The sequence below is a fragment of the Zootoca vivipara genome, chromosome 10 (assembly GCF_965207765.1).
Source record: "Zootoca vivipara chromosome 10, rZooViv2.hap1.1, whole genome shotgun sequence".
Lineage (NCBI taxonomy): Eukaryota > Metazoa > Chordata > Lepidosauria > Squamata > Lacertidae > Zootoca > Zootoca vivipara.
In genome coordinates, this window is record NC_142593.1 from 30,808,021 (window position 1) to 30,821,568 (window position 13,548).

General features: G+C 41.8%; 1 protein-coding gene across 1 annotated transcript in view; it reads left to right on the forward strand.

The window, feature by feature from the left end:
- The window catches only part of EDIL3 (EGF like and discoidin domains 3), a 223,957-nt gene that overhangs the window by 54,178 nt on the left and 156,231 nt on the right, over positions 1-13,548 (forward strand). The window lies entirely within an intron of this gene.

Consider the following 13,548-nt stretch of genomic DNA (forward strand, 5'->3'; position numbering starts at 1 on the left):
CCTCAAACTGTGGCCCTCCAGATGTTTTGGCCTACAACTCTAATGATCCCTAGCTAACAGGACCAGTGGTTGGGGAAGATGGGAATTGTAGTCCAAAACATCTGGAGGGCCGAAGAAGCAAAGATCACCAGTGTTGAAGCAATGATTCTTCAACATCAACTTCATTGGACTGGTCATGTTGTACGGATGCCTGATTATCGTCTTCCAAAGCAACTACTCTATTCCGAACTTAAAAATGGAAAGTGTAATGCTGGTGGTCAACAAAAGAGGTTTAAAGACTGTCTCAAGGCAAATCTAAAAAAATGTAGTATAAACACTGACAGCTGGGAAACACTTGCCTGCGAGCGCTCCAGTTGGAGAACAGCCTTTACCAAAGGTGTCATCGGCTTTGAAGACACTTGAACACAGAACACATGGGAGAAACGTGCTAAAAGTTAGGCACGCTTGGCAAATCCACACTGTGATCAACTCCTGCCCGTAAACCAATGTCCCCACTGTGGAAGGACGTGTGGATCCAGAATTGGCCTCCACAGTGACTTACAGACTCATTGTTAAAACCCTGTTTATGGAAGACAATCTTACTCGGCTACAAGTGATCACCAGAGAGAGAAGAAGATATAACCTGGTGTTATTTCTGTAAATTAGACCACAATGTCATTTGCAATATGCTATTTGCATTTCCTGTTACGACAATTTGCCCTCAGTTACAAGTACTGACATTTCATTGTTTGGTTATCTAGTACATTCGGGTCCAATTTTTCCCATTTCACTATATTTACAGCCACTTGCAACTGAGATAGCAGCAATACTTGCGTTTCATTTAAGACAGATAAGTTCCTCTCACTTCATCAGATCTATACTGGCTTGGAATTCAGGTACTGCAAACTAACTTCACTGGATTAAGATAAATAATAGAACTTTGGTCTTTCAGTAATCACAAAGGTTGTTTTTTGTAAAAACACTTTTTATAATTTTGTAATTCCTACAAATCACTAAATTAGTTTTTCCTTGAACTATAATGCCGCCCTTTGCCTGACAGCAAAGGGCAATCTGGCGGGGGGGGGGAAATGCAGTTCCGCCATTCTACATAAATAATGCAGAACATCATGATGGTAAAAGTCCATCAATCCATGTCAAGAATGCAAACTTGCAGTAAGATTATAAAAACACTCTAGTGATAGAAAGGCAACCAAGGATGTTTTGTTCAAACAGAAATGCAGAAGAAAAATGTCTCCAAGGATTGCATTACCATACTTTAATTACAAAATCTATACAGAAATGGAAGACTATAACAGCCTATATTATAATTCTATGAGGTGCAATTCATGCAGTAAATCCTTTGTATGTGTACGCAGAAGTGAGTCCCAATCTGCTCATGTGACTTTAGGATCACAACTTTACAGCACAACCCTCTGCTTGTTTAGACAGAAGTAAATTCTGTTATGTTTAATGGGGCTTACTCTCTGGAAAGTGCGAGCAGAATTGCAGCCAAGGCCAGATTATCCATGGTGTAGTTTAAGCAATTGCATAAGGGCTCATTCCTGAAAGGGTCCTTATGAACTTTTTTTAAAAAGTAAGTCTTTAGCCATTTTGGAAGACCAGCTATGAATAAAAATGTGCAATGTGTGTTGCAATTAAAATTTTGCTGATGTCAGGGGCATGGATTTCATATTGTTCTGCTGAGCAGTTCCAGGGGTCTGCTGACCCAAAAAGACAAGCTGGTTTGGAAGCCCTGCTTGCAGCATATTGATGGTCATGATGACACCTGCCTAATTGGCATCAGCTGCAGTGATGGGTTCGTGTGTGTTTCACATGACTGGGGGGGGGGTAATGGTGGATACCAGCCACCTGTGTTCCCATGTGACATAGTCTGCCTGGTTGTGTGTGTCTTTACTTGGGTGTGGGGAAGCCATTTCCCTGCTTTGACGTCTGTCTCATGGAATGCTGTGAGCAGGGGCAAGGAGGGAGTTGTCACACCTTCACTGTAGTTGGTACCCTTCTTTAATAAATCGTTAGACCTACTCACTGTGACAGTTTGGGCATTTTTCTTTGGATTTCCTGTGTATCTGAACTCACCTGAGCCCTCCTCTAACACTGCAGGGTGCTTCAGCTGCTCACTTTCCACTCTGGCTGTGAACTCTGGGGGGTTTGTTTGGAAAGTGGTTGCAGCCACTGGTAGACCCATCTGAGTAGCCCCAGCCCCTCTGCGTGGCTTGCAATACATATAAAAACATAATAAAACATTACACATTAAAAAGCTTCCCTACACAGGTAAACTGCACCCTCAGAGTTGCACTCTGTTGTCTCTTGAGACAGATGGATGCCAACAACAACAACAACAACTATAAACTAAGTAGAAATACAATATAAATTACCATAGTGGAGAATACTGTCCAGGTGATCTGTATGCCTGCTCCATCTGCTGTCTACTTTGCTAATTCTTGATGGGCAATTTCAAAGCCCTTCCTCTCCCTTCTTAGTTTATTTTTGGACAGCCTTTCAGATAAAATCATTTCAAATAGTGGAGTGTCTGTTGACAGCCCTTCAAACAGAGGCCTGTAAAAGTAGAATATAGAGTCAACCTATTAAGAATTCCAGTTTTCTATAGTTACATAGTTTTGTCTTAAGAGAATGGAGAATTTTTTCAGAAATGGAGGGAAGTTTCTTGAGGATAAAAATACCTCATTATGGATTAATCTATGTTCCTACCACTCTGAGCTCCTCAGAGGAAGGGCAGGAGGAGGAGATGGTTGTTGTGGTGATGGTGGTTAGCAGATATACATATATACCGGTGCATCACCTGCACAAATATGGATATTTGCCACATTTAATACTACCTCATTTAGCATCAAAGCCTTTATATGGTGATCATGAATGCAGCATGTCCTTGGTGCCTGACAGCCAAAACAATAAGTGTCACCCCTTTTCTCTTCTTGCTCTGGTGGAATCAGGCATCCTGTATTCATTACACTGCTGCAATATACTATTTTGTATTGGTGATAATGTACCTCAGTGACTGATAGCCAAGTTGAGGACAAGGAGAATGGCTGTCAAGGAGAAAAAAGTCAACATAGCTATGCTGGTTATTTACAGCTCATGGTTTATTGAGGAAAAGTCTTAGCCAGAAGACCAGGTTTGGATGATATGCTAAGCTTAGCTCAATGCAACGAGGAATCAAAAAGGCCAAGGGAGGGAGTAAAGCAGCTGCAAGTTCTTCTCTGAAAGCCTACACATTTGGCTGCTCCCAGTAAGCCATGGTTTGGCTTACTGCTGAACTATGTTAGCTGCTCTGGAATGATTCTGGATAGATTCTAAGGGTGCTCCTATGCCTCCCACCAAAAGAAAGAATTCACTGAGTGCATGACAAGGAAGTGGACTTCATCTCTTTGCCTACACTGGTACATTCATGGGACTTTTCTCATTATGTTGGCATGGCATGTGGACACATCAATACTGAAGTGCATGGCCAATGGGTATTTAGTCTATACATGTAGCGGAACATGCTATCATGTCTGATAAGTCATCCTTCTTGATAAATATTTCTTGTTTTCTTGACTGTATCATCTGGACAGGTATTCTAGAAAACAGTTGCTCAGAAGTTTTAATGTCACAGGCCAGATTTATGCTTAGTCATGAAAGAACCCTCATATTGATTGACCTTGTGATCTGTATAGGCTGCATCAGTTATTGTCGTTATCTAAAAGCCCTAGGCTCACATAATCCTTTGCATATTTACATTGGCATACCCACCCACCAAATCATCATTGCCACCCAGTTGTCTGAAAAAGTTTGCAACCTTTCCATCAATAGTATAATAAATGTTGGGCTATAGGGACACATGACCTGCATGCAATCTGGATAGGCAGGCCCGGCGTGGGGCCCCAGGGTGCCGGACCAGCAGGGGGCGCTGCGCACTTCAAGGGCGGGGGCGCCGGAGTGATCCCCGCGTCTCAGCACCAGGGCGCCCGACTTGCTCAAGACGGCTCTGTGGATAGGAGTACAAAATGCTAACCAAATATAATATGATGCATTGGCAGCTTTGGGAAAGTATTATTATTATTAGAATAGAATATTTAAACATGCTTTTGAGATGTAGGTTGGAGAAGGAGAGAGAGAGATCATTTTTTGTAGGCTAAAATCCTATGTACACTTACCTAGAAGCAAGTCCCATGCAACACAGTGAGACTTCCTAGCAAATGTGCATAAGAATTTGCTGTAAGATCCTTAGTGAGCCCAGAAAAGTGGCATTGCTGCAGCGTTTAATTGGCTCTGTGCCTGACACAGTAAAGCACTGTTGGTAGGAAAGAGAACGGGGAGGAATAGAGTCACAATTTTGGAGAGCAACAGTTTGCAGGATTTTTGCACAATACCTTCTGAGCTGGAGTAGTCTATTTGTGCAGGGGGAATTTAGCAGCCACAATAATTCTCTCACTCTGCTGTAGTTTTTGGGAGGGGGAGAGTGGCTATGGACTTGAAAGCTAGTTATTACATTGTTCCTCTTAAGGGTATACAGAATTTGAACTTTCATTTTTTATGTTTTTTGGGGGAGGAAAAACTGTGTCAGTTACAATAATGTGTTTAAAGTAGGAAAAACGCTTCTGTAAGCAACTGAGCAGCAGCAAGCAAAGCATGCAATGGAAAATAAGAACAGCAACCTAATAAAGATATGTCAGTTTTGCTTTCTCAAAATAGCGTGATCTTGTTACAGGTAGGTAGCCATGTTGGTCTGAGTCGAAGCAAAATAATAAAAAAATCCTTCAGAAGCACCTTAACTTAGTTGGTCTTTAAGGTGCTACTGAAGGAATTTTTTTATTTAGTGCGATCTTATTTGCTATGCACACACTGAAAACTGAAATTGTTTGTAGGGATAAGAAGCTTTAATTCCTGTTGGGTAATACTGACCAGTTTTCCAATTCTACCTTTAATAATAATTTTATTATTTATACCCCACCCATCTGGGTGAGTTTCCCCAGCCCAGCCACTCTGGGCGGCTTACAACATATCTTGAAACATAACAAAACATCAAACAATAAAAACTTCCTGATACAGGGCTGCCTTCAGATGTCTTCTAAAAGTTATGTAGTTCTTTATCTCCTCTACATCTGAAGTGAGGGTGTTCCACAAGGAGGGCACCACTACCGAGAAGGCCCTCTACCTGTTTCCCTGTAACTTTGCTTTTTGCAGTGAGGGAACCAGCAGAAGACCCTTGGAGGAGGATCCTTGGAGGAGGAGGCTAAATGATGGAGGAAGAGACGCTCCTTTAGCCACACTGGGCAGAGGCCGTTTAGGGCTTTAAAGGTCTGCACCAACACTTTGAATTGTGCTCGCAAATGCACCGGGAGTCAATTAAGATCCTTTAGGACCAATGTTATATGGTCCCAGCAGCCACTCCCAGTCACCAGTCTAGGTGCCACATTCTGGATTAGTTTTAAAATTTTAATTTTAATAATTTAATTTAAATAATTTAATTTAAATTTAATTTTGACTTTGTTTTTAATATTTTATTTTTAATAATTAAAATGATGGGACTAGATACAAAACTAATTATACTGCAAGCGCAATAAAGCCTTTTGTGCTTGCCGTGTGTTCCCTCACAATAGCTGTGCCTGCACACAGGGCTAAGCTAGAAATCCTGGTTAAGATGGGATGGACTGCATCATTAGCACTCAGTCCATTTATAGCAGCTTCACTCCTTCCTTATTATGAGCAGCAATACAAGCAAGGATTCAGCTTCCAACCATAGCCTCCCATTATATGTGAACAAACCAGTGATCATGCCAGGATAGGAAACCATGTTTTAAAGTTGGCTTAGGTTTCTTTCAGTTGACCTGTTTATTGAGCACTCTTCCTGATTTGTTTGCAGGGAGGTTGCACAATGTTGGCTTTTAATGACATTCATTCTGATTTGTTAATGGGAAGGCGAGCTGATGCTGTGTCAAAGCAAGTGCTACCACACACTTTCCAATGAATTTTCACATCACTTGCCTTATTGCAAAAAAGTCTGATCTTTTGGAGAAGCAGGTTTGTTGCTCAAGACCCCCCAGTCAACTGCAGTTTACTGACAAGTGATTGAATCCCAGCCAAAAATAGTGACAGCCTGGAAGTGCTCTTATGGTCATGTTTGGAAGCCGTTACCTACAGTTTCTGGGTTTTCATGGTATGGGAAGGTATAAATTCTGAATCCTAGCTTGTTCAGCAACTCATGCAAAGGGAGGCACAAAGTGACTGTACCTGCATGCAGCTCTTGCCTGCCTTGGGTCGTAAAATGCAATTGTGGCTTCATGTTGAATGTGAATGCAGGCAGTGTAATGAAGAGCAGAGCTTTCTGTTTTAAGCCTGAGCCCCTGAACATTCTGGGCCTGAAGCCAACAGCACCACTATTCTGTAAGCACAGCATGGTCTCCACAGTATGAAGAGAATGGTATTGACAGAAGACCCAGTATCAGAAATCCTGATGGTACATACCACGTAGTCCATTGGTCAAATTATAGACAGTAAGTTAGGCAGCTCGCTAAAACTCTTTGTGCCAGTTTCTGACACTTTCAAACATCCTAGCCAGAAATAATTCAAATAGCTGTGTGTAATGTAATCCCAGCATAAAATGAGACAAGGTTTCCAGAAACAGAAATCTGCTGCTCATTCATCCTCAAACCCACCAAGACTGCTTGGCTCCTGACACAGATAGACTGTGTAATTGAACAACATGAACTCAGGAACATTATCTTATGCCCAAGATTCCTATTTAATTTTAATCAAATTTTCCATATGGGTTTGCACAAGCAGTGTTTTCTTTTGCCAAATTAATTATTAACATTGCTGGGAACAGAATTCCCCGAGCTTCTTGCACTTACGTTGGTAATAATTGGGTCCACAACATCTCCTCCCCCCCTTCCCTAAAGACATATCAAATTGATCTCTCTAAGGTTGACCTCTAGCCACCTTTTCTCCCCAAAGAACACTGTGAACAGCATGAAACATACGCAGAGAGTGCCAGGGAAGAGCAGAAAAGCAGATGCTTTCAGATATGGAAAGGCAGGTCATTGGTTCTCTGCTTGAACCAACATGCAGCTCCCTCAGATGCTTAATTGGCAGGATAGGACACAGAATAAACACGAAGCAGGTGCACGTGTGCCAATTTTCAAAATGACCTACTTCCCTAACACCTGGCAGGGTTCCCCCCCCCCTTCTTCCTGTTCATTTGGAAAAGAGACAGATTCAATGCAGGCAATCTTAGTGCTGAAATCATGGCTCTAAAATTAAAACAGCAGACGTGGCTTTCTGAATCTTTGTGCTGTAGGAGGCTGGTGGTGCTTGGATGTCTGCAGCCTGTTTGCCCTCCACCCACAGCGCTTTGTAACACTCCTCCGCAGAGCCAGGCAGACCTGATTAATAATTTATTTCTTTTATTTTTAAAAGCCCTACATTATAGCAGGCACTCATTAAGCTAGATGAACATGCATCTCATGACACTCCTTAGAAACATTAGATACAAATGATTGAGATATCTAAGGTCTGAGTGTACCATGCAAACAAACATATTTTGGCCTACATGTCATGTTTCTGGATACAATCTGACTCATGTTAAAGGTTTAGGAGCTGTTACCCAATTGAATGCAATATTTGCTGATTCATCAATGAACTTTGGTTGATTGGTTAATTGCTTTGAGTAGCATAAACCTGAATATGAATATCACTGTAGAAAGAAGGCATACTTTTTAGGATTATATAGGCATGTGTCAGAGAGGGGAGTGCTCTCTCTAAGATGGCACCTGCTGCTACACTACAGTACTTACAAGTTTTAGAAAAATGTAATTGATGAAACTTTGCAAAGCCCACATGGGGAATCTTTGGCCCATCGCCAAATGTCACCAGGTGCCTGGTGTAATCCAGCCTGCTCTGGGCTCTCTGGACTTCAGTGTCATCTGGCTCTAGTGAAATTATTTCTTTTTAAAAAAAAAAGTGGGAGGAAAGCCTAAGGTACTACTTGAAGCAGTGCAAGGCTCTTTGCTCTCAGCTGGCTGCACTCTGGCAGGCAGGGTTTTCTCCCCCTGGGTGGAGGGGGAAAGCTTTGTGCCACTGCTTGCAGCCTCTGAGCTGGCTGCACTTCCTGGTAGGTGACCGAGCGGAAAAGAGCATGTTCCTGAAGAAACTCCAAGAGCAAAAACTGGGCAGGAGTTCCAGGGAGAAAAAGGAAGGTTGGGGAGCAGGTGAAGGAAGCAAGAAAACTGGACAAAACCAGGTGCTGAATGAAGTGGGGCAGGGGGCTCATGCCCATCTTAGCATGCAGCAAAGAACCAGAATACCACCTACCGGTACCTCTGTGAACTCTGATTTCCAACCCACTTGCTCTCAACTTCAAAGCACAAACTCAGCAAGAAAGCAGCCTTCTTATGTTTTGAGGGACATCACATGCAGGGCAGGAGTGGGAAATGAGAAGACGATGGCTGCAATAGACCCATAGAGAAATGGGATGGCAGAGAGAAGACAGAAATGACTACATCCTCTGTACAACTTCTGCTCTGCCCCCTCTCCTGATTACTCTTTCCTGTGGTCAAGGAACCCAACTCCATGGTAAGGGATTCTGGTGGGAGGCATTGTGGTCTTCTGTGTGACAGCAACACCATTTGTTTTCTTCTCTTTCTCAGCTGGTTGTTAGTCCTGTCAAAGTGGCAGCACCACATTGCATGATGCACCCTGCAATCTCTTGATTAGGAACATTGGATCAATTGCCACCATCTAGATTCAAGCTCTGCTGAAATTAATTGAGATTACAGTGCTTGGTATATTGTGCCAAACATGCATTGGCCAATATGCATTAACTGTGCTTTTAAAATGTGCTACAAGTGTCCTGTTAGCATGCAAATTATTGTATTTATTATACTGATTACCTGTTAGTGCACACTGGTGTAATTACATATGGATAGGTGGGTGTAATGGATGATATATAACAAACATTCTTTTTCCTGTAAAATAATATGCATGAGTAGTTAGTGTTTATATTGATGGTGATGTGGTTGCTAGATGGCTATCCATTGTTAAGCTGATTGCTTGCTAATAGGGATGATCAGTTGATGTTTCCTCAATGGAAGCTAATGAGGGGAGATGTTTTACTAAATGAGCAATTTACCTGCAGGCATTAGGTGTGAGACCAGTGCTTTGCAAAGGCGGAGGGGGGTAGGAAAGAAAGAGAATGCCCTTGTAGTTTGGAGACAAATACAGAGTTAGAAATCACTGTGAGTCCACTTGGGCTGAGATTAGCCTGGGGAACTGCAAAGGTTCATGCTGCCGATTGGGGAAACCTGAAGCAGGATTAGAGGTTATGCTGCTTAATGCAGGCCACTATTAGCTTTGCTTGTATATTTGTAAATCAAACAGACGTGTAAAAAATGACATGTCTCCTATGCCTTTTCATGTAGGGGAAACTAAACGCTGTAGTCTTACCAGTGGTCTTCTTGCCACCTACTGTAGATCACAATGCTTAACAGTGGTTTTAGGAGGACAGTATGATATATTTTTTCCTTGGAGGGAAATGGGAGCTGGTGTATGAACAGCATTCCTGGGGGGGGGGGGGGAACCAGAGCAATGCAACAATGACTGGCAGAAGAAATTACAGCAACCTTGAAGGAGAGAATGGAAATGGAATGTCATGAGATTAGTGTCATGTTTGAACAGCAGCTAAAAGGTGTTGAAGTTCATTCTGAGGCCCAACTGTGGAGACCCACTTCATGCCCCCACCCATGTAGTCAGTGAAGGGCCGGCAAGCTTGAACTGTGGAGTATTGCAGCCAGGGACTGAGACTCAAGAGGACTTGTCTATCCAAAAACCTGTCAGCAGTGATGAAACGAAAAGGTGGAGGAAACAGCCCCATGTATTAGAAAAGCCACAGGGAAAGGAAACTGCAAGAGGTGAAGCAAGAAGAAAAGTAGCCCACAACCGAAAAGACAGGACCAAGTGAAGTATGAAACTATGGGGAGGGAAGGAAGGCCCTTATAGACTTTTTAAAAAGCCCTCCAGTTATTCCCTATGCAAACCTTAGAGTGGGTAAATTATGCCCCTACAATACAGGAGCCCATAAATTATGGAGAGTGGGAAAACTGGCTGCATCTGTTTGTAATCATACATATGTATAAATTATTGGGAAACAAGAGGGGAATGAGATCTACTGGCAGCAGGCTTGAATGGGTTAGCACTGTTGGTCTGGCAGCAAGGCTTTGGCACTACATATTGGTCCAGGGCATGATTAAGATTGGGCTAGGAACTAATCCAGGAAGGGCAAGGCAAGACAAGGCAAATAAAGGACACTTTGCAGAACTGGCAGTCATCCTGAATTGAACAACATCGATGCTCCTGCATAATTTACCTCCCGGTTACAGGCAGAGTTGCTGAGATTGGAGAAAGCTTTCGATCTGGAGTTTGAACCTGGGCAGAGGGGGAACGTGGGCCTTCTGCATAACTGTGGGCAAATATAGCCTGCAATCCTATACCCACTTACTTGAGAGTAAGCACCATTGAACTCAGCAGGACTTTACTTTTGAGCAGACATGTTGGAGATGGTGTTGTTAAAGAGGTTTGTGGGTACAGTACACCAAGATGCATGCAGAGTATGGCAGGAGGAGAGCCTAGCTCTTTACTGAGAAGTAATTTGATTGGAGCTCACATGCAGTCATCAAGGCAACAAATGTGTACCTGATCGTGTGACAGTGCTGTTTTGGGCATTACCACTTTCTTTTGTTAATGTCTGTAATGCTTTAAATAAGCATACTATACTAGGTTGGCCAGGTGAAAGGGGAAACGGGGCTCCTGCACTTTTAATAGAGTAGAAATAAACAAATGCTCTGAATATATATAAGTAAAATATAAATGTATAAAAGACAGGACTATAGCAGGTATAGCTTGCATGACTATATTTTCCCAGTGCTGTCAAAAAGCTCCAAGGGCACAATGGTGAGCAACTTGGCCCCACTTTTATGCCTCCTAGGTACTCCCAGATTCTGAACCTTCCTCCAGAAGTGGAAGGCTTTCCATGGGCAGACCTCAGGCTTGGAACCTAGCATATCTCCTCCTTTCCGACAATTCCCTCCAGGTGCAGGAGATGCAGGTCCCTGTTGTGGAGGGGTTCTGTGCTGAATGTAATGAGGGTATGTACTCTGAGAGCATAGGTTGCAAACCTCCTGACTCCGGGATCCCTTGTGCGAGATGTCAGAGAATTCTGCTGTAAGCTCAAATATGGAAATTTTGTGTGATTGCTCAGTGTTCAGGAACGGAATTCCTTGAAGCAAATGCAATCCACATTTGTTCACAGAAGGTTTTTCTTTTTTTAAGTCCACAGATTATAAGTAATTAATGTCATTTTTTGACATTTCACTTTGATACTTCATAACACTGTTATCAAGAAGCTCGCTAGAGGCTTGGAACCCTCCAGGGAGATGGCTAACTGATGGGATGTTAGCTGCTTGATTTACTTTGAAAAAGAACACACAGGGAAGTGAATATCACAAGGTTTTTGTTTCTGGATAATAGAGGGGCTGTTAAGGTGTTACAAAGTCATTGATGTGTGTGTATATATAGGTGCCTCTTTGCTTTGCTGTTTGTTGCCAAAGGCAGCCCATATGCACGAAAACTACAGTCCTAACTATGTCTACTCAGAAGTAAATCACATTGACTTCAACGATGCTTACTCCAGGTAAATGTGATTAGGAATTCATCTTAATCTGCTTCTTATTGTTAATATTTGGGGGGGGGGGTTGAAATTCATCACTCATTTATGAAAGGATCATGCAATCTTTGGGTTAGCAAAGAAATAGATTATGAAATCTTTTAGAGAGATTCAGTTCACTTGCAGCATTTGCTGAGTTGGGAGCCAAGCCACATGGCTCCTTCTTCACTTGCTCCAGGAAGCACGAAGAGCAAAAAAGAGACTGAAAGAGTGGGGAGCAGAGGCTGCTGAGAGCATGCTAGGCTGTAGGAATCCACACTAGTGCTTTGGGAATCAACCATTTTGCTGCTTCCTGTAGGAGTAATTTTGCTTTAACTGTGCTTTGTTTGTATATGTTTGTAAATAAAACATATTACATCATAAACCTCTGGTGCTTTCTCATCCAGAGGAAATTACACAATCCTGGACCTCTCAGCACTTAAGTAGGTAAGAAACACTATTCCTAATAAGAGGAATTTATAAAATAGCAAATTAGACACATGCATGCACACGAAGAAAGGGAATTCAGCTGGTAAAATGAGTGAGCTAGTCTCAAACATTTTTGATATTACAAAACAAGACTATGAAAGTAGGATAGAGAAGCACATTTGAAATTTGCAACTCGGCATGCAATTTAAAATCAGAGTGACATCTGACATCAAAGTGCTTAATCAAACTCCCGTGAAGTCAAAGTGATGCTATTCAGATAGATGCTTTCCTGGCAATATGAAGCTCTGCATGACAGCTGTCCAATCTGAAATGCTTTTACCGAGATCCTGCCAAAATTGTATGTCATATTCAGGACACAAAGTTTCCTTTGCAAAGCAAAATTAATTTATTTAAAAATCCCACCAGTAGGTATGACAGGTGCATCAATTTGCGTGTCTCCCCCCCTCCAAAAAATGTACTTATTTAAACATCAGTCATCAGAATTTTCTAGATATTTGTCTATATAATAATTTTCCCAGTGGTGGCAAATCAATTATGGAATTCCTTCCCACTAGAGATCTAGTTGTGTTCTCTTCTCTTGGTTTTCTTTAAGGTAAAAACTAGACTTTGAAATATAGTTGAAGCGGAGTTTTTGAGGCATTTATTGCTGCTTCTGTACTATATTTTCATTATTTATTGTATGTTATAGCATATTGGGTTTATTATTTTACACTACAGGAGGAGGGTGGAATATAATACCAATACATGATAACAGGCAGAACTTAAAAACCAGGGAACATTATACTTGTATGTGTTTTTATACTTGTATTTTTATATATTTGCCCCTGTTTTGCTCTTTTAGCAACAATCAGAAAATGAATTCAAATATGCAAATTAGATAAAGGAACTATTGGGAGGAGTGAGTTAGGGGGATTATTGGTTTATGGGTTTCCCCCCTTGTTTTTCTTGTGTATTTTGTGTTTTTATCTTGTATTTTTATGTTGTCAATGACCTTGAAATCTATGGATTTAGGGCAGTATATAAATTCAATGAATGAATGAATTAACATTGTAGCTAAAGCATAAAGGCACAACTCTGCTCAAAGGAGTTGGAGTCAAAGGAGCTTCCTCTGTCAGGAGATGCCTCTAGATTAGGCATCCCCAAACTGCCACCTTCTAGATGTTTTGGCCTACAACTCCCATGATCCCTAGCTAACAAGACCAGAGGTTGGCGAAGATGGGAATTGTACTCCAAAACATCTGGAGGGACGAAGTTTGGGGATGCCTGCTCTAGATCCAACTCTATAATTCTAGGGTACAATCATACAACTCTGAAGAGCATGAAATTGTAGAATTAAAAAAGACTGAGCATTGCAATATTTGTGTGTGTCTTTAAGGGAAGTGCACTTGAAATGTTCTCTCTCT